The 23,686-nt window shown below is 39.3% G+C and overlaps 1 pseudogene across 1 annotated transcript; it reads right to left on the bottom strand.

Moving 5' to 3' along the window:
* Nucleotides 1-536: 536 nt before the first annotated feature.
* LOC308609122 (large ribosomal subunit protein eL43-like) lies at nucleotides 537-814 on the bottom strand (annotated as a pseudogene). The gene has a single exon. The product of its transcript is annotated as a large ribosomal subunit protein eL43-like (transcript).
* Between the last annotated feature and the right edge of the window lie 22,872 nt (nucleotides 815-23,686).

Here is a 23,686-nt window from a genome sequence, read left to right as displayed (position 1 = left end):
GCTCTTCCTGAGTTCCCACTTTTGAAGCCATCCTGCCTATAGAGAGGGTGCATTCTGATTTGCTCTCTGTGAGGGTGGCCTAGGTTGCCCGACCAGGTGAGTTAGGTCTCTCTAATTCAGTGCAGAGAATTAAAGAAAATTAAAAGGCCCACTTGACTGCAGCTCTAAAGTCATGTCCACTCAACAGTTTCATCAGTAAGAATGCTGAGATTTTAATCTCCATTTACTGGTCTCCTATGCCTTATTTCTCAGTTGGTTAGAAATTATGAAGGGGGAAAAGGAAGCATTATGTATTGACTCCTTTAAAACCTTAACATCCTCTACTCAGGTAGTGTTAATCTCTTGTTCTTCTGGTTTTGTTTGTTTGTTTTTGTTTTTTCTAACAAAAATTAGAAGGATTTTAATATCCAAGTCTTCTTTTAGAAAGTAAAATTAATGCAATGCAAATAAGAACATTTAACAACAAACCAAAGTAATTTTGTTACATAAATTAACCCATTTATTATAGGCTAGCAACATTTCAAAAGGTGGTGCTTCTACTGGTCCTTCAATTCCTTCAGACTTCTGATGGCAGACTTTATTGTGACAGCAGAAGTGGTGGTGTGGTCCAAGCACCACCAGCTACCGTTTTCATGCAGGAACCACAGTGCCAAATGCCCATAGCTCATCTCTTTATCTTGGTTTTGCCACCAAAGGAGCAAGTGTACTTTGCGTGCTGGCCGATTTCAATTTTCTTCACCATTTTCCTGAGGGAAGCACCATAATGGGTCCCGTATTTACCCACGATTCTAACCTTCTTGGTGCATTTAGCCATGTCGCCAAAACCTAGGTCTGAGAGAGCTTGTTCTTCTGTTTATATATCTAACATAGTACTTCTTCTATAAAAGAATAATCATATTCAGGGACTTCCCTGGCAGTCCAGTGGTTAAGACTCCATGCTTCCCATGCAGGAGGTTCAAGTGTTCGATCCCTGGTTGGGAAACTAAGCTCCCACATGCCACATGGCTAAGAAAAAGAATAATCGTGTTCATATTTTTCATATCCCCCACTAGGCAGGCCTTCTCAGGTATAAAGATCATTTTATTCTTCTTCTAACCCCAGCACCTGGTATCTTGCTAAGTTGCTGGTCTTTATGAGGAAAGAAAAAGGATAGTTCCTTTTGAATTACCTTTGAAATAAAAGCTTCTCAAAAACAGTTTTCGAAGTTTAATTACATTCCATCCACTAGTTGCTCATCTATATGCTTACTTATTAGCCTTTTAATAAACTCTTAATATTAGGAATGCTAACTCTAATGAAAACCATGTTGCCCCGCATCTAGATTATGTCTCCTTAATTACAGGTTCTGCAAGTTTGCTTCATGGAGGGGAGCCCGTATGATTCAATGACCTTTGAACTAGATAAGAGAAAATGCACCCAAAGATGGATGCTAGAGTTGGATGAACCAGCTCCTGATGAATGGGCAAAAGTATGCAGTTTCAGAGCTGAGAGCAGCGTGGGAAGAGAGAGCCCAAAAAGAAAGCAATAAGAAGGCACAGATATACTAAAGGGTAAAAATGGAGGTGATTATAAAGGTATCTGGAAACAGTTGCTTGGAATCTGTGTGCTCATATGTTGAGACATAATATCATAGTTGGGTGAACCTGGGAGACCACAGCAATACAAGGTTCCTGCTTTGACATCTCTTAAGTGTGGTCCCATAGAAAGAGAAAAATAGTAGTCTAAAGTACATGATATGGATACTTTGATTTAAACATCTTCTCGGGATGGGAATTCATAGTTAGATGTCAAAGAAAGGGCCAGATGAAAGGTTCTACAGGGGTTTCGTTGTAGGGTAGTGGATAGAGGTGTTATTGCAGTCCAGAAATGAATCCCCTGCTTTTCAGATTAAAAAAACAAGTTTAAAAAAATTCTTTAATTGAGGTACAATTGACATAACATTATATTAGTTTCAGGTGTACAATGTAATGATACAACATTTGTATGTATTGCAAAATGATCACCACAGTAAATCCAAATTAACATCCGTCACCACACACAGTAACAAAATTTTTTTTCTTGTGATGAGAACCATCAAGATCCACTCTCCTACTTTCAAATATGCAGTACAGTATTATTAACTATAGTCACCATGCTGTACATTACATTCCCATGACTTAGTCATTTTATAACTGGAAGTTTTACCTTTTGATCCCCTTCACGCATAAAAACAAGTCTTTTTTTTTTTTTTTTTTTTGCAGTACGCGGGCCTCTCACTGTTGTGGCCTCTCCCATTGCGGAGCACAGGCTCCGGACGAGAAGGCTCAGCAGCCATGGCTCACGGGCCCAGCCGCTCCACGGCATGTGGGATCTTCCCAGACGAGGGCATGAACCCGTGTCCCCTGCATCGGCAGGCAGATTCTCAACCACTGCGCCACCAGGGAAGCCCAGAACAAGTCATTTTTAATTATTTTACTCAAAAGAGAACCAGTCAATAGGGTCAACCTCACTAGAGCTTGACTTATAACAGAAGGCCACTTATAATTTAACAATTGATATAAATTATTCTGCCACATTTATCGCCCCTTGTCTTCTGTTCTTGAAGGTAAATTGATTTAGTCATAGAATTAAGGGAAAAAGGAATGAATTTTTAATGTAACTTTTATTGCCTTTTTCCATTATAGAATACGTGCTCATTGTAGAAAATTCAGAAAATACAGAAATGCATAAAGAAGAAAAATTTTTAAATTATTCGTAACTCCTAAACCCTAAGAAAACCATTATTAATATTTTTGAGTATTTCCTTCCAGTCTTTTTCAGCATATGTTTATATGATTAGAATCACCCTAAATATTATATCCTGCACTTTTATTCATATTGTAAAACTTTCTCCCATTGTATGGACTGAACTGTGTTCCTCCAAAATTCACATGTTAAAGCCTTAACTCCCAGGACCTCAGAATGTTACTCTATTTGGAGATAGGGCCTTTCAAGAGGTGATGAAGTTAAAATGAGGCCATCAGGGTGGGCCCTAATCCAATCTGACTAGTATTCTTATAAGAGGAAATTTGGACACACCAGGGATGGGTACACACTGAAAAATAAAGTCGTGTGAGAACACAGCAAGAATGTGGTCATCTGCAAGCCAAGGAGAGAGGCCTCAGAAGAAACCAGACTTGCCAACACCTTGATTTTGGACTTCTAGCCTCTAGAACTATGAGAAAATAAAAATCTATTGTTTAAGCTGCCCAGTCTGTGGTATTTTGTTATGGCAGCTCTAGTAAACTATTACCCTTAGCATTGAACATTCTTCAAAATCTACTGTAATATCCTTTTGAAGTATTCTAAAATAACTATTATGGTAAATTGATGTTGTTCTCAAATTTTCACTATTATAAAGAATGCTTCAATAAATAGGAAATTGGATATTCTTAGATATATTTTTCATCAAATAAGAATAGTTGGATTAACTCCTGTACTGTACTCTGGAGAAAATTACGTCTGCTCTCAAGGTCAAGCCTGGTGATATACTCACAAATTCTTACTTTTGGTTCCATTATTTCTATTCTTCTCATAGAATACCAACTTTCTGGCAACCTCAAACAGATTATATTGATAATACAATTAAATGAATTCATTTTCTTTACATCGGTTACATTCCAGACGTGAGGATTAGGCCCTGATACCCTCTGTTAGATCTGAGAATTACTCTGAGCTCTTCCTTAGGTTAGGGAAGATATTCAGGTTTCCTTGATAAAAATTTAGGGAATGTCCTTGCCACGTAAGTAATACACTACACTCAGAGGGTGTCAGTTCTTGATTCCACTCCCAACTCTTGGGGGTTCACTATCACAAAGTAGGAAATAAGCACTGGTGTAGATATCAGAAAGAGGAGGAGCTGGCAATAATTCCCTACCCTGTGAAGTGTATTTAGCCTATTCTACCTGTGACTCAGGTACTCAGGCTCCATTAGTTTCTGCCATGAGGGGGGTCTTTGTGATATTGTGATTTGGTCTTTGCCTCCTTTCCGGAACAGAGATCCTAAAATCCTTGGAATTCCCTAAAAGAGGAGCGCAATCAAGGTGTCTTTTGTTATGTTAATGAGTGACTTTTGGACCTAGCCTAAGAATGGGGGCTGGTTGCCAGGAGAAACAACTTTCAGTCCCACCCTCTGACCTTGGGGGAGGGGAAGGTTCTGGAGGGTGAATCAATCACCAGTGGCCAATGATTTAATCAACCATGTCTATGTAATGAAGCTGCCATAAAAACCCCCCAAAAAGGGAATTCCCTGGCAGTCCAGTGGATAGGACTTGGCGCTTTCACTGCCGAGGGCCTGGGTTCAATCCCTGGTCGGGGAACTAAGATTTCGCAAGCTGTGTGGTGCGGCAAAAAAAAAAAAAAAAAAAAAAGCCCCAACAGACGGAGGTTTGAAGAGCTTCTGGGCTTCTGGGGTCTGGGTGCTCTCAGAGAGGGCATGGAATCTCTGTGCCCTTTCTTCATACCCTATGTATTTCTTCCACCTGGCTGTTCCTGAGTTATACCTTTTTATAATAGACTGGTAATCTAGTAAGTAAAATATTTCTCTGAGTTCTGTGAACTACTCTAGCAAGTAATTAAAACCAAGGAGTGGGTTTTGGAACCTCCATTCTATATCTGGCAGTTCAGAAGCACAGGTGACAACCTGGACTTGGAATTGATGTCTGAAGTTGGAGGCGGGGCAGTCTTGTAGGACTGAGCCTGTGGGATCTGATGTTATCTCCGGGTACATAGTGTCAGAACTGTGTTGAATTTAGGACACCCAGCTAGTGTCTGAGAATTGCTTGGTGGTGTGGGAAAAACAACACGTGTGCGTGTTGTAACTGGGTGAAGAATTATAGTCTTGAACTAAATGTACCTGTCAAGCACAGTTAGGTCAGGAAAGAGGCCACCATAAGCTGCAGTGGACATAGGGAGGCCTATGATCATAACTCTATCCCTAAGTGACAAAATAGGGGCAGAATTCACCTTAGAGGGGGCTTGAAATTTTCATGGATACCTCAAATCATATCTTCCTTCAGCCTCTTCGGTTTAAGTCCTATGAAGCATTTCCTGTTATTCATCACCTCTTCTTTCATTTTATTCATACAACAAAAAGAATTATTGAGCTTCTATTACATGTCAGGCACTGCACTAAGACATGAAAAGTCAAGGTCCCTGTCTTTGAGGAGTTCATAGTCTAGTGGGGAAAGATGAGTGTGTAAGCAGATAATTACAACACACTGTAATAATGCTATTACACAGTAAGTCCCCTACATACAAATGAGTTCCGTTCCGAGAGCACATTCGTAAGTCCAATTTGTTCGTAAGTCCAACAAAGTTAGCCTAGGTACCCAACTAACACAACCGGCAACATAGTACTACACTGTAATAGGTTTATAATACTTTTCACACAAATAATACATAAAAAACAAACAAACACAAAAATAAAGAAAACATTTTTAATCTTACAGTACAGTACCTTGAAAAGTACAGCAGTTCGGTACAACAGCTGGAATACAGGGGCTGGCATCGAGTGAACAGGCAAGAAGAGTTACTGACTGGGGGAGGGAGAGGAGGTGGGAGATGGTAGAGCTGAAGGATCGTCAGCAACAGGAGACAGAGGGCAAGCTGCAATTTCACTCACGCCTGACATTGATGGCATGCACGTTCACATCTTTGAAAGTTCACAACTTGAAGGTTCGTATGCAGGGGACTTACTGTATCTCAAAAGAAAAGGACAGAGAAAAGCCATCCAGGAAGAACTCACAGAAGAGGAGATAAAACCTATCAAATAATCTACATGCTAGAACACTGATTCCAAACCAAGAAGATGGGATTTAACGGTAATAAATACTTAAATGTCATATATTCAATTTTAAAACTTGACTTTGAAGGAATAAGATGGAGTAAACTGACTTAAAATGATATGAAGAAAAAAAAACCTGGAAGCTCTAAATGGGTCAACAATTTAAGTAAATCAGTTTTCTATTGCTGTGTAGCAAATGACCACAAATTTAGCAACTTAAAACAATCCCATTTATTACTGCATAGTTTCTGTGGGTCAGGAGTCCCAGCACAGATTGGCTAGGTCTTTGCTTAGGATCCCAGTAGTCTGAAATCAAGGTATAGGCCAGGACTGGCGCCTCATCTGGAACTTGGGATGCTCTTCCAAACTCACATAGTTGGCAGAATTCAGTTTCTTATGGTTGTGGGACTGAGACTCTCAGCTCCTAGAGGCCACCAGCAGTTCCCTGCTACATGGCCCTCTCCATAGGCAGTTTATTTCGTAGCAGTTTGCTTCTTCAAAGCTAGCAGGTGAGTTTCTCTCATTCTAGTTTGCTGAGATAGAGTCTTATATAACCTAATGTAATCATGAGAGTGACATACCATCACCTTGGCCATATTCTATGGATTAAAAGCAAGTCACAGGTTCTACCTGCACTCAGGGGAGGGGATTATACAGGGTGTGACAAATTGGGGGTCATTTTAGTGTATGTCCAGCCCAGTAAGGCAGGTACTAAATATTATAAGAGAAGCACAGTATCCATCTTGTTCATTCAAACCACATTTACAGACAACCCACAATGGGCAAGGAGCTATGTTAGGCACTGGAGATGCAGACATGAAGAAAAATCGTCCCTATTCTGTAGAACAAATAGGTAGCTATCTAGAAACAAATAAGTTGGATTCATAGATATATCTTGTACCAAAATACAATAAAATAAATTCCATATGGATAAAAAAACTTAAATATAAAATGAAACCATAACTAACCATAACAGTACTAGGAAAAATCCTACACCTCTTTTTTTTTTTAAATCTCAGAGCAGAGAGGGGAGGTGCAGCAGGACAAAACTACTGCAGTCCTTAAGGCCCTTGCCCAGCTAGCCTGTAGGGCAGAGGTTCCACACACACTGGCAAGCCAAGAAGACCAGAGGCTACCAGACCTTTTCAGTGCCCAGCTCATAAAACAGGGGTGTCATTCCAAGAGGCCACTGTCCCTGACCTGATCTCCAGAGTAGAGGCTCAGAGACTTAGCACAGGAGGAGAGGCAGTTCTCAAGAACTATAAAAAATCCATTTTGTTGTGCAGTGGAGGCTAACACAACATTGTAAAGCAACCATACTCCAATAAAAATTAATTTAAAAAAATAAAGGCGGTTGAAGCACACAAACACACAAAAATCCACAGGTAACATCATACTTAATGGTGAAAAACCGAATGCTTTCCCCCTATAATCAGGAACAAGACAAAGATGTCTACTCTCACTACTTATATTCAACATTGGAAGTTTGAGCTAGAGCAATTAGGCAAGGAAAAGAAACAAGATGCATCCAGATTGGGAAGGAAGAAGTAAACAGTCGCTATTTGCAGATGACATGATGTTGCATATAGAAAATCCCAAGAAATCCACTAAAAACCAACAGAACTAATAAGTGAGTTCAGCTGGATTTCAGGGTACAAAATCAATATATAAAAGTTAATTGGGGCTTCCCTGGTGGCGCAGTGGTTGAGAGTCCGCCTGCCGATGCAGGGGACACGGGTTCGTGCCCCGGTCTGGGAAGATCCCACATGCCGCAGAGCGGCTGGGCCCGTGAGCCATGGCTGCTGAGCCTGTGCGTCCGGAGCCTGTGCTCCGCAAGGGGAGAGGCCACAACAGTGAGAGGCCCGCCTACCGCAAAAAAAAAAAAAAAAGTTAATTGTATTTCTATACAGGAGCAATAAACAAACCAAAAATGAAATTTAAAAAAACTCCATTTATTTATAACAGCATCAAAAAGAATAAAATACTTATAATACATTTATCAAAAGAAGTACAAAACTTACATTCTGAAAACTACAAAATATTGTTGACAGAAATCAAAGAAGATGTTAAAAAATGAAAAGCCATCCCATGCTAATGGACCAGAAGGCTTGACATTAAGATGGCAATACTCTCCAAATTTATCTATGGATATAAGGCAATACTCATCAAAATTCCAATGGGCTTCTTTGCAAAAACTGACAAGCTGGGGCTTCCCTGGTGGCGCAGTGGTTGAGAGTCTGCCTGCCGATGCAGGGGACACGGGTTCGTGCCCTGGTCCGGGAAGATCCCATGTGCCGCGGAGCGGCTGGTCCTGTGAGCCATGGCCGCTGGGCCTGCACGTCCGGAGCCTGTGCTCCACAACGGGAGAGACCACAACAGTGAGAGGCCCGCGTACCGCAAAACAAACAAACAAACAAACAAACAAAAAACTGACAAGCCGATTTTAAAACTCATATGGAAACTCAAGAGACCCAGAATAGTAAAAATCATCTTTAAAAAGAAGCACAAAGTTAGACGACTCACACTTTCCAATTTCAAAACTTACTACAAATCTACAGTAATCAAGAGAGTGTGATACTGGCATAAGGACAGATATATAACTCAATGGAATAGAATTGAGAGTCCAGAAATAAACCTTCACATTTATGGTTAACTGATTTTTGACAAGGGTGCCAAGATAATTCAATGGGAGACAGAATAATCTTTTCAACAAATTATGTTGGGACAACTAGATAGTCACTTGCAAAAGAATGACTTTGGACGCCTATCTCACACCATATACAAAAATTACCTCGAAATGGATCAAAGACCTAAATATAAAAGCCAAAACTATAAAACTCTCATAAGAAAACATAGGTGTAAATCTTCATGACCTTGGAGTCAGCAATGGATTTTAGATATGACACCAAAAGCACAAGCAACAGAATTAATAGATAAATTGGATTTCATCAAAGTTAAAAACTTTTGTTCTTCAAATGACACCTTCAAGAAAGTGAAATGACAACCCATAAAATAGGGGGAAATATTTGCAAATCATTTATCTGATAAAAGATTTGTGTCTAGAATATATAACGAAGTCTTACAATTCAATAATAAAAAGATAACCACTTCGCATCCACTAAGACGACTATTTTAAAATAAAAAAAAAAACAGAAAATAACAAATGTTGTTGTGCCTTGCTGGTGGGAATGTAAAGTGGTACAGTTGCTGTGGAAAACAGTATGGTGATTCCTAAAAAAGTTAAACACAGAATTACTATATGATCCAGCAATTCCACTTCTGAGTATATACCCAAAAGAACTGAAAGCAGGGACTTGAGCAGGTATTTGTACACCTGTGTTCATAGCAGTATTATTTACAATAGCCAAAAAGGTGGAATAACTCAAGTGTCCATTGACAGATGAATGGATAAACAAAATGTGGTATATACATACAATGGAATATTATTCCACCTTAAAAAGGAAGGAAATATTGACATGTGCTACAACATAGATAAACCTTAAAGACATCATGCTAGAGGAAATAAGCCAGTCACAAAAGGACATATATTATATGATTCCATTTATATGAGGTTCCTAGAGTAGTCAAATGAATAGAGACATAGAGTATAATGGTAGTTTCTAGGGGATGGGGAGAGGTGGGAATGGAGAGTTATTATTTAATAGGTAAGAGTTTTAGCTGGGGAAGATGAGAAAGTTCTGGCAATGGGTGGTGGTGGTGGTTGTACAACACTGTGAACATACTTTATGCCACAGAACTGTACACTTTAAAATGGTTAAAATGGTAAATTTGATGTTATGTATATTTTACAACAATAAAAAATAAGATAAATAACTCAGTTTTAAAATGGGCAAAGGATCTGAATAGACATTTCTCCAATGAAGATATGCAAATGGCCAAAAAGAACATGACAAGATGCTCAACATCACTAGCCATCAGGAAAATGCAAATCAAAACCACAATAAGGGGCTTCCCTGATGGTGCAGTGTGGTTAGGAATCCGCCTGCCAATGCAGGGGACACGGGTTCGAGCCCTGGTCTGGGAAGATCCCACATGCCGCGGAGCAACTAAGCCCAGGTGCCACAACTACTGAGCCTGCACTCTGGAGCCGGCGAGCCACAACTACTGAGCCCACGTGCCACAACTACTGAAGCCCACGTGCCTAGAGCCTGTGCTCTGCAACAAGAGAAACCACCGCAATGAGAAGCCTGTGCACCTCAGCAAAGAGCAGCCCCCACTCGCCGCAACTAGAGAAAGCCCGCCCACAGCAACAAAGACCCAATGCAGCCAAAACTAAATAAATAAATTAAAAAAAAAAAAGAATCCGCCTGCCATTGCAGGGGACACGGGTTTGAGCCCTGGCCCGGGCAGATCCCACATGCCGCAGAGCAACAAAGCCCGTGCGCCACAACTACTGAAGCCCGTGTGCCACAACTACTGAAGCCCGTGCGCCGTGCTCCGCAATAAGAGAAGCCACTGCAATGAGAAGCCCGCGCACTGCAATGAAGACCCAACGCAGCCCAAAATAAAAATAAATAAATAAAATAAATTTATTAAAAACACACACACACACAATAAGGGGACTTCCCTGGCGGTCCGGTGGTTAAGACTCCACACTTCCACTGCAGGGGCCGTGGGTTCGATCCCTGAAAAAAAAAACAAACCACAGGATACCACTTCACACCCATTAGGATGATCAAAAAGACAGATAATAACAAGTATTGGTGAAGATGTAGATTAATTGGAAGCCTCATACATTGCTGGTGGGAATGTAAAATGGTGCAGTCTCTGTGGAAAACAGTCTTGGCAATTTCTCCAAAGGTTAAACATAGAATTACTATATGACCCAGCAAATGTACACCTAGATATATACCCAAGAGAAATGAAAACATATGTCCACAAAAAAACTTGTACACAAATATTGATAGCAGCATTATTTATAATAGCCAAAAAATAGAAACAAATGTCTATCAATTGATGAATGGAAAAATAAAATGTGGTATGTCCATATAGTCAAATATTATTTCTCATTATAAAGAAATGAAGTACTAAAAAAAATACTAAAAGAAAGAAAAACAAATGAAGCACTGCCACATGCTATAACATTAACCTTGAAAACTGTATGCTAAGAGGAAGAAGACAGTCACAAAAGAGCATACACTGTATGATTCCATTTATATGAAATATCTAGAATAGGCACATTTATAGATATGGAAAATAGATTAGTGGCTGCCAGGGGCTGGAAGGGTTGAGAGGAATGAGGAATGACTGCTAAACTCTGTGAATATACTAAAACCCATTTAAATAGGTGAATTGTATGGTACATGACTTATAGCTCAATAAAGCTTTTTAAAAAATATACAGGTGAATTTTTTTTTAATGAGGGAGATCTTTAGGTTTGTGGATGTATACAAACATATATATCTATCTAATAGATAGAATAGATGTAGATACATACATAGATCTCCAATATATATGGTTAAGTGAATAAAGATGTAAGACAGCATATAAGATTACATCATTTCTCTAAAAAAGAAGAAAAATTATATATATATTATATATATATATATTATATATAATATATATATACACACACAGTTGTTGTTATATACATAGTTTATTGCTTTTCTCAACTGGGGTTCAGAGATTAAAGCCCTATAGAACATTATTTGTGTGAATATTTTCTTAATTTTCCCAAGAACTGTACATAACTGATGCCATTCTAGATGCATGGGTGATAAGTTTATTCATTACATACAATGGATGCCTTAGGGCAGGGGTCCCCAATCCCTGGTCCATGGACCGGTATCAGTCCTTGGCCTGTTAGGAACCAGGCTGCACAGCAGGAAATGAGCGGCAGGTGAGCGAGCAAAGCTTCATCTGTATTTACAGCTGCTCCCCATTGCTCGCATTACCGCCTGAGCTCCAACTCCTGTCAGCATAATGGTGAGTTGTATAATTATTTCATTATATATTACAATGTAATAATAATAGAAATAAAGTGCACAATAAATGTAATGCACTTGAATTATCCCGAAACCATCCCCACCCCTGGTCTGTAGAAAAATTGTCTTGCATGAAACCGGTCCATGGTGACAAAAAGTTTGGGGACCACTGCCTTAGGGCATTAGGGCTGGGCTGCAAAGGGTGTGTATACAGAAGCTGAAAACCCTGGTTCCCACTGGGATGGGAATGGGAGGGAAATTTTTCCTGGTATGACCTTTTATAACTTTTGAATCTTGAACCAAAAAAGAAATATTAATAGGGACTTCCCTGGTGGTCCACTGGTTGGGACTTTGTCTTCCAGTGTGGCAGGGGGCGAGGTGTGGGGGGCGGGGTGCAGGTTCAACCTCTGGTCAGGGAGCTGGGATCCCACATGCCTTGTGGCTAGAAAACCGAAAGGTTAAAAAAAGTGGAGGCAATATTGTAACAAGATCAGTAGAGACTTTAAAAACGGTCAACATCAAAAAAATCTTAAAAAAAAGAAATATTAATAAAAATTTTAAGTTAAGTTTATGAAAAAAGGAAGAAAATAAAGTTAACTAAAGCTGGATATAGAATTAATGAAGTATACATTTTTCTCACAATACAGTAGATCCTAAAGCATGTTTACTAGCTGAGGGCAAAAATCTGTGATGAAGATAAAAAAAAAGTTTAAGAGATAAGAAAGAGAAGGAATAATATTGGCCAAGTTAGGACCCTGTAGAGATGGGAGGATATAGGATGCCGAGCACAGGCAGAAGATTATTGGCTTTTCACAAAGGGAGGTAAACAGGAAAGGCTGAGCACAAATTTTGTAACTATATTTTGAAGTAGAAGAGCTGGTATCTGGCTTCAATTTTCTTTATTAAGGGGAGGCAAGAATATTTTCAAAATGGGAGGGAATGGAGACGGAGCAGGCAACCTGAGAAGAGAGGTGAGGGAAGGTTTGAAACAGCATCTATGGGGAATGAGAGCAAAAGCTAGCCAGTAATAGTAAAAGGATTGCTAGGTCACTGTGGTTCCTCTGGGGGCTTTGTGCATTTCACTTGGGGCTCCACATCTGAGGAGGGCTCTGCCAGCTACATGTAAGTCCAACCAAGATGGGAAGTTTTCTGGAAACCTTGTCATATGAGGACTGGCTAAAGAAGCTAGAACTACTGAACTTAAAAAAAATGAATCTAAAATGGGCAGATGGGAAAGGAGCCACGAACAACAGTCAAATATGTGATGGTTTGCCACATAAGAAAAGGTCAGAATTAGGAAACCTTCTAGCTCTAAGATTCTGTGATTTGCTCCATACTACTGTTATCTTCCCAAACAGACTATAAGCATTCACTGGTTGGTGAATGAATCTGCATAAGGACTGAAAGCAGACCACCACTGGAGTGATGGGGGTTAGAATGTAGTAGATTAAAGGGTGAATGAAAGGGGAGGAAAGGAAGACAATAAATACAGACTGCCCTTTTTAAAAGCAGAGTTATAAAGGAAAAGAGAAAAATAAATTGAACTAAAGAGAAATGCAGAATTCAGGAAGGGCACAGTGATAATATCTAATAGCATTTCATCGATTCAAAAATGTACATTTCTTCATGTTTTTAACATTTCTGAAATTGGCATGCAGTTTATAAGTAATGGAATGTCACGATTGCTGTTGGCCAGGCAGCAGTTGTGATATAATTGTCATTGCCTGACACCTTCTGGTAAGATCGAGAAAGTACCAGCATCAAAACTTGCAGAATGGTTGTCAGCAACGTGGAAGAAAACCCCGACAAAAGTAGAATACTTCTTTCACCCCACCAGAAATACTGCATTGCCAATGTCCTTAATGACAAACAATAGTATTGTGAGGAAAATCCAGAACATATTGACTGAGCCAAAAAGTAATTCAGAAGACTCAGATTCCAAATGTGAACAGGTTTTAGAAATACCTTAACCAATTTTCATTTCAGGGTTCTTTGTAACATATGTACAAGAGTTATAGATGATAAAAATCCATTTCTAAACAAGTCTTAAAGAACGCTCTCAATAATTATAAAGTATAAATTATAAAAGCTAAAATAGTATTGTGTTATAATTTATTTGGCCGTATTTTTTTTCTTTTTTGTTTATTTAATTTTTTATTGAAGTATAGTTGATTTACAATGTTGTGTTACTTTCTGGTGTAGCGCAAGGTGGAATTTTTTTCTTTCTTAGTGGTGCATAAAACAAGGGTATGTCTTATAGTCAAGGTTGTTTTAGATTAGATGAAATATAAGTTCTACATCTTGAATTAGAGTACCATACTAGTAGGTGTAAATAAAAAAAGCTCAATTATTGGGCATTAAAAAATGTATTCAGGCTTCCCTGGTGGTGCAGTGGTTGAGAGTCCGCCTGCCGATGCAGGGGACACGGGTTCGTGCCCTGGTCCGGGAAGATCCCACATGCTGCAGAGCGGCTGGGCCCGTGAGCTATGGCTGCTGGGCCTGTGCGTCCGGAGCCTGTGCTCCGCAACGGGCGAGGCCACAACAGTGAGAGGCCCGCGTACCGCAAAAAAAAAAAAAATGTATTCATTCATTTATTCAAGAAATATTTACTTAGAGTTTACTACGTGCCAGGCACTGGACGCTGGATATACAGTGGTGAATAAGGTAGACATTGTCTTCACTCTCATTGAGCTTAAGTGCTAGATAAGACAGCAGTTCCCAAACTGGTCCCTCAAAATTAGTTTCTTAAGATACTCCAAGAAAAAAAATAGTTCTGTGATCAGATTAGTTTGGGAAATGTTGCACACTAAATTCACTTTTTCACAATGTACATTACCACACTAAAGGCTTTTTATTTTTAAGCTTTTGTTTCACTCTGCACATCCCAAACTTATTAATTATGTAAATCCAGAGTCAGAATTGTGATGCATAATATAAAAAGAACTCATACAAATCAACTCAAAAAAGACAAACAATATGGGCGAAGGACATCAACAGGCAATTCACAGAAGAAATTGGTTAATGACCAATACATCTGAAAAAATGTTCAACCTCACTCATATTTAAGAAATACAAATTAAAACAATGAGAGAGCAGACTTCTGCCCATTTGAGTGGCAAAAAATGGAAAATGATAAATGACAAATAGTGTTGTGAAGATGTGGGGGGAAGATACTCTCATTCACTGATAGTTGGAGTGTGATGTGGGTCTATGTTTTAAGAGTACAATTTGGTGATATCTACCAAATTTACTTTATGAATTTATCCTACAGAAATACTTGCACGGGTGCCCAAAGATGTATGTACAAAGGATGTCTACTGCAGCACTGTCTGAATAGTGAAAAACTGGAAAGAACCCAAACGCCCATCAATTGGACCTTTAATAAACAATATTATATCTACACAAAGGTCTACCATGAAGCCATTATAAAGATAAGAGAGTTCTAATTGAAGATATCTGAGTAAAGATGTGTGCTTATCTCTTCCCTTTTGACATCCATTAAAATGATAATAAAGGAATAAGGCCTTAACAGTGAAAAAAATGGGCTTAACAAATTTCTGGAAGATTGGAAATGTGTCAACTGATGAAACAGAATGGAACAAGCCAATGTACCTGGCAGAATCCCAGAAAGGCTCCTATTTCAGAGCTGGCAAGTATTCAAGGTCAAACTAAGAAGGGAGTCTGAAAACTATGGGGTGAATTGAAAGCCTGTCTATGAAACAAATGTCCGCATTGGTTCCCCATGATCTCCCCACCCATCATCCCCACATTCAGCATATTTCACCCAATCTTTACCTCCCAGCAAAAAAAGAAAAAAAAGGAAGAAAAAGAAAGAATGAATGAACAAAAGAAAGCAAGAAAAGAGAGAAAGGAAGAAAGAAAAGAGAGAAACAAAAAGAAAAAATAAAAGAAGACGAGGACTCAGTAGAAATAGAATAAACACCTGGAGAAAACTAAAGGGTAGTATAGGTTTTGGTGCTCCAGTGCAAATGAAAACGCTTCTTAATCTGGCATTTGGGGTCCCCCCGCCTAAAGGCAACTTCCAAACACAAGTCTAAAGAGAAGGCTGCTAGTCACAAGCCCTGACCAGTTACAAAGATGTCTAGTCCAATCCCTTATTTAGAGGAGAGAACTAGTGAGAAAATGGATCTACATACATAAAGTAGAAAAACCTATATCAACTGCCTATTCTTTCATTTATAAATATGAAGAGACAATCAAAGACCATCAGACATATGAAGAAAAACAGCATTATGAAAAGAAAGGCCAAGAGAAGCAAGCAGAATTAACCCCGGAGGAAACAGATAATTCAGAGAAGAGATTTTAAGGGCCTACTAAGACCAAAGGGGAAAAAAGACCCATACTTAGACACTATATCATTTTATACCATCAGAAATAGAGAAAATTATAAATGCTTCCAGAAGGAAAAAGCAGGTTTCCTGCAAAGAAACAAAGATCAGGTTTCTCATTAGCAACACTGGATGTTAGAATAACTCTCTAAAATTCTGAGGGAAAATTATTCTGAACCTAGAATTTAAAACCTAGCCAAATCACCAATCAAGTATGAGTACAAAAATATATTTTCAGAAATGTAAAGACTCAAAAGAATAACTCCTGCACAGCCTTTCTTATTTTGTTACTCTAAGATGTACTTCAACAAAACCAGGGTAAATCCCAGAAAGAAAAAGACATGGGAAACAAGAAATAGGAGACTTAACTCATGAATCCAGTGACAAAAACCCCCTAGGATGACAACTGGGAAGTAGGCCTGGAAAGCAATCAGTCCAATTTAGAATGAGAAACCAGAGTGCTACAGAAAGAATGTCTTCAAGAAGAATGAAATTGATTCCAAGTGATGGATAAATTAAGAAGCTAGAAAATATTAATGATGAGAAAAAGTGATCTCTTTCTTCAAAAAGAAAATATAAAAGGCAATTAGAAAGTCCAGGAAAAACAAACAAAACTGTACAGGAGAATAATAACAGAAATATGAAGCATTCCTGGTTATATGGTGGACTAGGTATCTGAACAAAACCTCCCACAGAAAACCCCTTAAGAGACTGGATAAAACATAAAGCACCTTATTAAAAGCATCAAAGAACTGGTAAGATAAAAAGGAATTAATAAGATAAAACGGAACCCATATAGACATGTGATGCACTGAAGCTGCTTTGCCCTGGGAGCATTTGCAAAACCTGGTGACCTTCAGGTAAAACATTTGTGGACTCCTAGGTCCCTCCAAGGTGGGGAGTCTAAAAAAGGTCTTCTTCTTGTACCCCTGGGTTTTAGCTGGATCCTGAAAGGGCCACAACCTTAAATAAGGGCAAACTAGAAAGTAACCTCACCAAACCCCACTTCCCCAGCTCTGGGGGACTGAAAAGAAAAGACTGCCTTGGCTCTGAATATAATAGAGGGGAAAATCATGTCCTTGAGAAATTGAACAATAAGCTGGTCCTTGCTCAAGTTTATAGCTCAAATACACACTATCTGGTGGTCAAAAAACCCCAGAAAACCTTCATTTAGTTTACATAGTCCCAGACCATTTCTCATAAGTGCCTAGCAGAAGCAAACACAGAAACTTTCTGAAAGAATGTTCTTTTACCCTACTCCTCAAAAAACTCCCACAAGGGCTTCCCTGGTGGCGCAGTGGTTGGGAGTCCGCCTGCCGATGCAGGGGACACGGGTTCGTGCCCCTATCCCGGAAGATCCCACGTGCCGCGCAGCGGCTGGGCCCGCGAGCCATGGCCGCGGAGCCTGTGTGTCCGGGGCCTGTGCTCCGCAGCGGGAGAGGCCACAACAGTGAGAGGCCCGCGTACAGCAAAAAAAAAAAAAAAAAAAAAAAAAAAAAAAAAAAAAACTCCCACAAATAACTTCCTGAGGAAAATGAGAAGCTCACTCTCAGAAATGAGTAAAACACACCTCTCTCACAAGAAAGCCTATTTTTTAAATATTGAAAATACCAATTTTGACAAGAATGTGGAGGGATAATTACTGATAATTACTAATGGCAGTGTAAATTGGTATAATCACTTTGGAGAACTATTTGGTAGTATCTAATAAAGCTAAACATGCATTTACTTTACAACTCAGCAATTCTACTTCTTAGGTAAACATTCAACAGAAATAAATGTATATATCCATCAGAAGACATGTATAAGAATACTCATAGCAGCTTTATTCATAAAAGTCAAACATTACCAATCCACCAACAGGAGAATAAATGAATAAACAGTGGCATATCCATACAAAGGAATATACTTAACATTAAAAAGGAACAAACTATTGATACAGGCAACAACATGAACGAATCTCAAAAACATTATACTGAGCAAAAGAATCCAGACACAAAAAAGTATACATACTGTTGATTCCACTTATATGCCATTCTGGAAAAGGCAAATCTATAGTAACAGGAAGCAAATAAATGGTTGTCTGGTGCCATGAGTGAGAAGGATTGACTGGGAAGAAGCACAAGGGAACTTTCTGGGATGATAAAAATGTTCTCTCTTGACAGTGGTGGTAGTTACACAGGTGTATTTATTTGCCAAAGCTCATCAAACTATATGTGTAAGATAGGTACACTGTATTATATTTTATTTTATGTAAATAATATTTCAGAAAGTTGATTAAAAACTTTAAAAACTTGTAAAAATGAGAGATATAATAATTGCAATTAAAACTTAATGGAGGGACTTCTCTGGTGGCACAGTGGTTAAGAATCCACCTGCCAATGCAGGGGACACGGGTTCGAGCCAAGGTCTGGGAAGATCCCACATGCTGCAGAGCAACTAAGCCCGTGCGCCACAACTACCAAGCCTGCGCTCTAGAGTCCGCGAGCCCACGTGTCACAACTACTGCAGCCCACATGCCTAGAGCCTGTGCTCCACAACAAAGAGCAGCCACCACAATGAGAAGCCCGCACACTGCAACAAAGAGTAGCCCCTGCTCGCTCCGCAACTAGAGAAAGCCCGCGCACAGCAACGAAGACCCAAAGCAGCCCAAAATAAATGAATTAAAAAAAAAAACAAGGGACAGGGTGATTCTTGGAAGGTGGTAAGGTGGCATAGTTTTTCAATTGCCCCAAGTTCCTCTATAAAAAGAAAAAATAGGACAGCAAAACCCAAAACATATAGACAATATCTGCAACAAAACTAGGTAACAAGATACCCCCATGAACCTCAAAATATGAGGAAAGGGGACAAATTACCAGCACCTATAAGACACATGTGGGTTTCAGCAAAAGGAAGCAGAGGGAAGCAAGGGGGCATCTAAAAGACCAGAGAATCCCTAAATAGCCAAAGTTACTCAGTGGAAAGCTCAGAGGGACAATTTAAGGACAGCAGCTAAAACTGGGAGAGATTTTGCATATGCTTATAGCAGAGCAGTGGTAAGACCTAAAGAGGCTGGAACAATCTGGGCCTGGAGTAGTGTGAGCCCCATGGACTCTCAAAACTAACCAGCTAAAGCTCCATCCTAGGACAAAGCCCACACTGAGGAGAAACTTCTGGGAGTAGAATCCAAACTAGGCAGTGCAGCAACAGAAGGTCCAGATGAAAATAGGAGAGGGGAGCAGCACCATGATATCATTTGTTTTAATATTACACAAAAGCAACAGAAGAGGGAGCTCAAAAGCCATGAATTTAAAAATCTACTCTAAATCCAACATTCTTGTAAAATTAAAAAAAAATCTTTTCATGTAAAAATGAGCAACAGAAAAGGATCAAGGTTATATTTATTATAATGGAAAAAATAAGGCTAATAACATCCCTTGACAATAAAAGCATGGCAGATAAATGACAAAATATGAAAACTATAACCTACTATTTTAAAACAAGTAAAAAGACATTAAGAAAATGATACGAGATGTGAAAGAACAACATAATGCAGAATTAGAAAAACTCAAAAGTTAGGTAATAGAAATAAGGAAAGAATTGGAAATAAAGGAAAAAATCAGAAATGAATTCTAAACTAGAAGGAGCACGAGAGTGAATAAACTCAACACACAATGCCTTAAGAGAAAAAGAAAATGAAAAGAGGAAAAAAATTTAAACTAAAAAGAAAAGAGAGATAGAAAGAATTTGAGGAAAAGTGACAAATTCAGAAGATAGTTAAAGAAAATCCAACATACATAAAGAAAACCAAAGCAAGGGAAAAAGAATGAATAATAAAGACCATAGGAAAGTTTTCTTGAAATAACTTTTGACACACTTGAAACAACATTTAAGAAGGTAATTTGTGGGGCTTCCCTGGTGGCGCAGTGGTTGAGAGTCCGCCTGCCAAAGCAGGGGACACAGGTTCATGCCCCAGTCTGGGAAGATGCCACATGCCACGGAGCGGCTAGGCCCGTGAGCCATGGCCGCTGAGCCTGCACGTGTGGAACCTGTGCTCCACAACGGGAGAGGCCACAACAGTGAGAGGCCCGCGTACCACAAAAAAAAAGAAGGGAATTTGTGTAACTGAGAAAATTAACCCAAAATGATCATATTGTAGTATAATTACTGGACTTTAAGGAAAAAAATCTTACGTATCCAAGTAAAGAGAACAAGGGAAAGAAAATCAGCCAGTCATCAGATGTATTGACAGCAATGGTTTATGCCAGAAGAAAATTAATTTACATATTCAAGATATACATGGAAAGAAAATGTGAGGTAAAGAGTTTATATCCAGCCAAATTGACTGGTGTGGGCTGACTTGTGTCCCCTCTCAGTGTTCTTATGTTGAAGCCCAGTATCTCAGAATGTGAACTATATTTGGAGGCAGGGCTTTTCAAGGTGATTAAGTTAAAATGGGGCAATCAGAGTGGGCCGTAATTCAATCCCACTGTCCTCATAAGAGGAAATTTGGACACAAAGAGAGATACCAGTAATGTACATGCACATAGAAAAGATTATGCAAGGACACATTGAGGACTTGACCATCTGCAAGCCAAGGAGAAAGGCCTGAGATGGATTCAAACTTGCCAACACCTAGGTTTTGGACTTCTAGCCTTCAGAACAGTGAGAAAATAAATTTCTGTTGTTTAATTCACCCAGTCTGTGATATTTTGTTACGGCAGCCCTAGCTAACAAATACACTGACTTTCTAGATTAGAGCCTACGAACTATTATCAACATGTAATCACTCAGGAAAGATTGGTCTTATGAACCCTATCTGAGGAATCTACTAGAGAATGAACTTCAGAAAACCAAAATAACTAGAAAGACATTGACATAAGGACTGGTAGTGAGCATTAAATAAATATAATAAACACACACACACACACACACACAAAGATTCAATGAACGTTCTAAGTAAGAGCATAGAATATAATTGCTACAGAAGGGGAGAAAATGGAGAGATGATATGCAAAAGAAATGTTTAATTGTTTTTGTAATCATATTGGTGGTGGTAGTATTAATACTGTTATTCTGAGACAGTTGTGTATGTCAGTGGGACAAAGCAAATGAGTAATTATGTGATATTCTATTATTCCCTATATCTTTGGGAACCGAGATTCTCAAGTTTGAAAGAAAGGAGATTCAAATATAACACAGGAGTTAACTAAAATCCTGTAGGCCTGACTTTGAATTAAAGTATCTGTGTGAACTCATGAGGCATTTTTTCTTAAAAGGCTTAGAAATAGTGACCAGCCCTGCACCTATGAGCACCGCTAGTATCTAGACTGTGGCCTTGAAATACCATTTCCCACTAAAAAGGAACCAGGGCTTTTTGGAGAAGTGGCTGATTCCAGGTTTGGGGCAGGAAATGTGCAAGGTGTGTCCGAGATATCAAATATATTCAAATCCATGAGTTCATAATGATTTAATTTTTGTTAAAAAATAAATAAAATCATACATATCAGCACTATGCAAAGGGCCCCTATAAATGTACAGCAAATAGTTAACAGAGCTTATCTCTTGGGACTAGGATTATAGAGAATTTTTCTTTCAAAGTCACAACTTTCTAGGTTGTTTGTTTAAAAGTTAATGAGCACACATTACTTCTGTGATTAGCGAAAGCAGTGATTAAAGAAAAAAATTTTAAAGACTGTGATAATCACATAGTTCTCAGGAATCAGTTTATAAAACGAAGCATCCTCATTGACGTAATCAAAATTGAGCAATGACTAACACTTGGCTTTGGTAAATGGTATGAATAAAGTTTCCTAATCTCACTTTTAGAATGTTGTTGTATTATTGTTCAAAATTCATAGTTTTGAATAGCTAGCAGACTATTGTTATCAATAAAAATTCATATACCCTCACAAATGGATTTCTGATCAAGTGGTTCAGTAGTTAAAAGAAAAAAGTAGAACCCTGCTTTAAGCTTTAGCCATTTCTTCCCTTCTGCTTTGGTGGGATGTGAGGATCAAAGGGAAAAGCTTCACAGAAACATTCTTATCTTTCACCATTTAACCTATGTGCCATGGATCTCAAAAGTGGTCTCTAGACCAGCATGCATAAATTCTCAGGCCCCATCCAGGCCTACAGATTCAAAATCTCTGGGAAGTGAGGCCCAGCAAGCTGTGTTTTTTAAAATTTTTATTTATTTATTTTTGGCTGTGTTGGGTCTTCGTTGCTTCACACAGGCTTTCTCTAGTTGCGGTGAGCGGGGGTTACTCTTTGTTGCGTGCACGGGCTTCTCATTGCAGTGGCTTCTCTTGTTGCCGAGCATGGGTTCTAGGCTCACGGGCTTCAGTAGCTGTGGCACGCAGATTCAGCATTTGTGGCTCACGGGCTGTAGAGCACAGGCTTGGTAGTTGTGGCGCACGGGCTTAGTTGCTCTGCGGCATGTGGGATCTTCCCAGACCAGGGCTCAAACCCGTGTCCCCTGCATTGGCAGGTGGATTCCTAACCACTGCTCCACCGGGGAAGCCCAAGCTGTGTTTTAATAAGCCTTCTAGGCAAGGTTACCAGATAAAATACAAAATGGCCCAGTTAATTTTGAATTTCAGATAAACAACAAATATTTTTTTCCTATAAATATTTGCAATATTTGGTACATAATTATATTCAAATTAAAATTTAATGGGCGTCTTGTTTGTTTGGTTGGTTTTTATTATTTTTTCAAAATCTGGCAACATGACTTCCAAGTAATTCTGACCCATGCTAAAGTTTGAAAACCACAGGGGTAAAGGTAAGAGAACGGGCCTTGGATTCTGATAGATCTGACTCCACCATTTTGTTAATAATGGATGGAATCTCACAAATATGACTGGTATCTCCATGTGACAAAGGAGACCATGGGGGAGAGAGCCAACCAGCCTCAGGGACTGGAGTAAAGTTTGTTAGCAGAAAGGGCCTGGATTTTACCAGAAAGTTCAAAAACACCCTGAGTGACTGCTACTCTAGTGCCCATGGGGTGCAGTTCTCATACAAAGCATAACTTTAGCCTAAATGGGAGAAAGGGCTGGGGCGGGGTTGGGGGACCCAAGGAAGGGAAAAACAGAAATATACAAGAGAGGAAGGAGAATAAAGGGCACAGAAAAGGTCTATGACTTAGAACTGGCCAACGTCAACTTGTATTCATTTCAGCTTCTCTACCACTGACTTTGTAGGGAGAAAAGACTGGGGAAGAGTCCCTCTCTTTGAGTATAAAGAGGCTCCTGGGCAGCACCAGCCCTGCTCTGTGAGCCTCTAAAGCAGTGATTCTCATCCAGGGGTGATTTTAACTGTCCACAATGTCTGGAGACATTTTTGACTTACACCATGTGGTGGGGTGGGAGGGTGTGCTACTGACATCTAGTGGGTAGAGACCAGAGATACTAGTGAACATCTTACATGCATAGGACAGCCCCCCACAACAAAGAATTACCCAGCTGCAAGTATCAAATTTCAAGGCTGAGAAACCCTGCTCTAAAACAGGTCAGTGCCCAGAAAGAGCTACCCTCTTTGCCACAGCCTCATCCCCTTACCCCAAACCACAGACCTGCGTTTTCACTGCACCACAATTTATACAT

Source organism: Mesoplodon bidens (assembly GCF_964165515.1).
Source record: "Mesoplodon bidens genome assembly, chromosome: X".
Lineage (NCBI taxonomy): Eukaryota > Metazoa > Chordata > Mammalia > Artiodactyla > Ziphiidae > Mesoplodon > Mesoplodon bidens.
The sequence above is the reverse complement of the archived record's forward strand: the minus strand, read 5'-3'. Positions and strand labels throughout refer to the sequence as shown.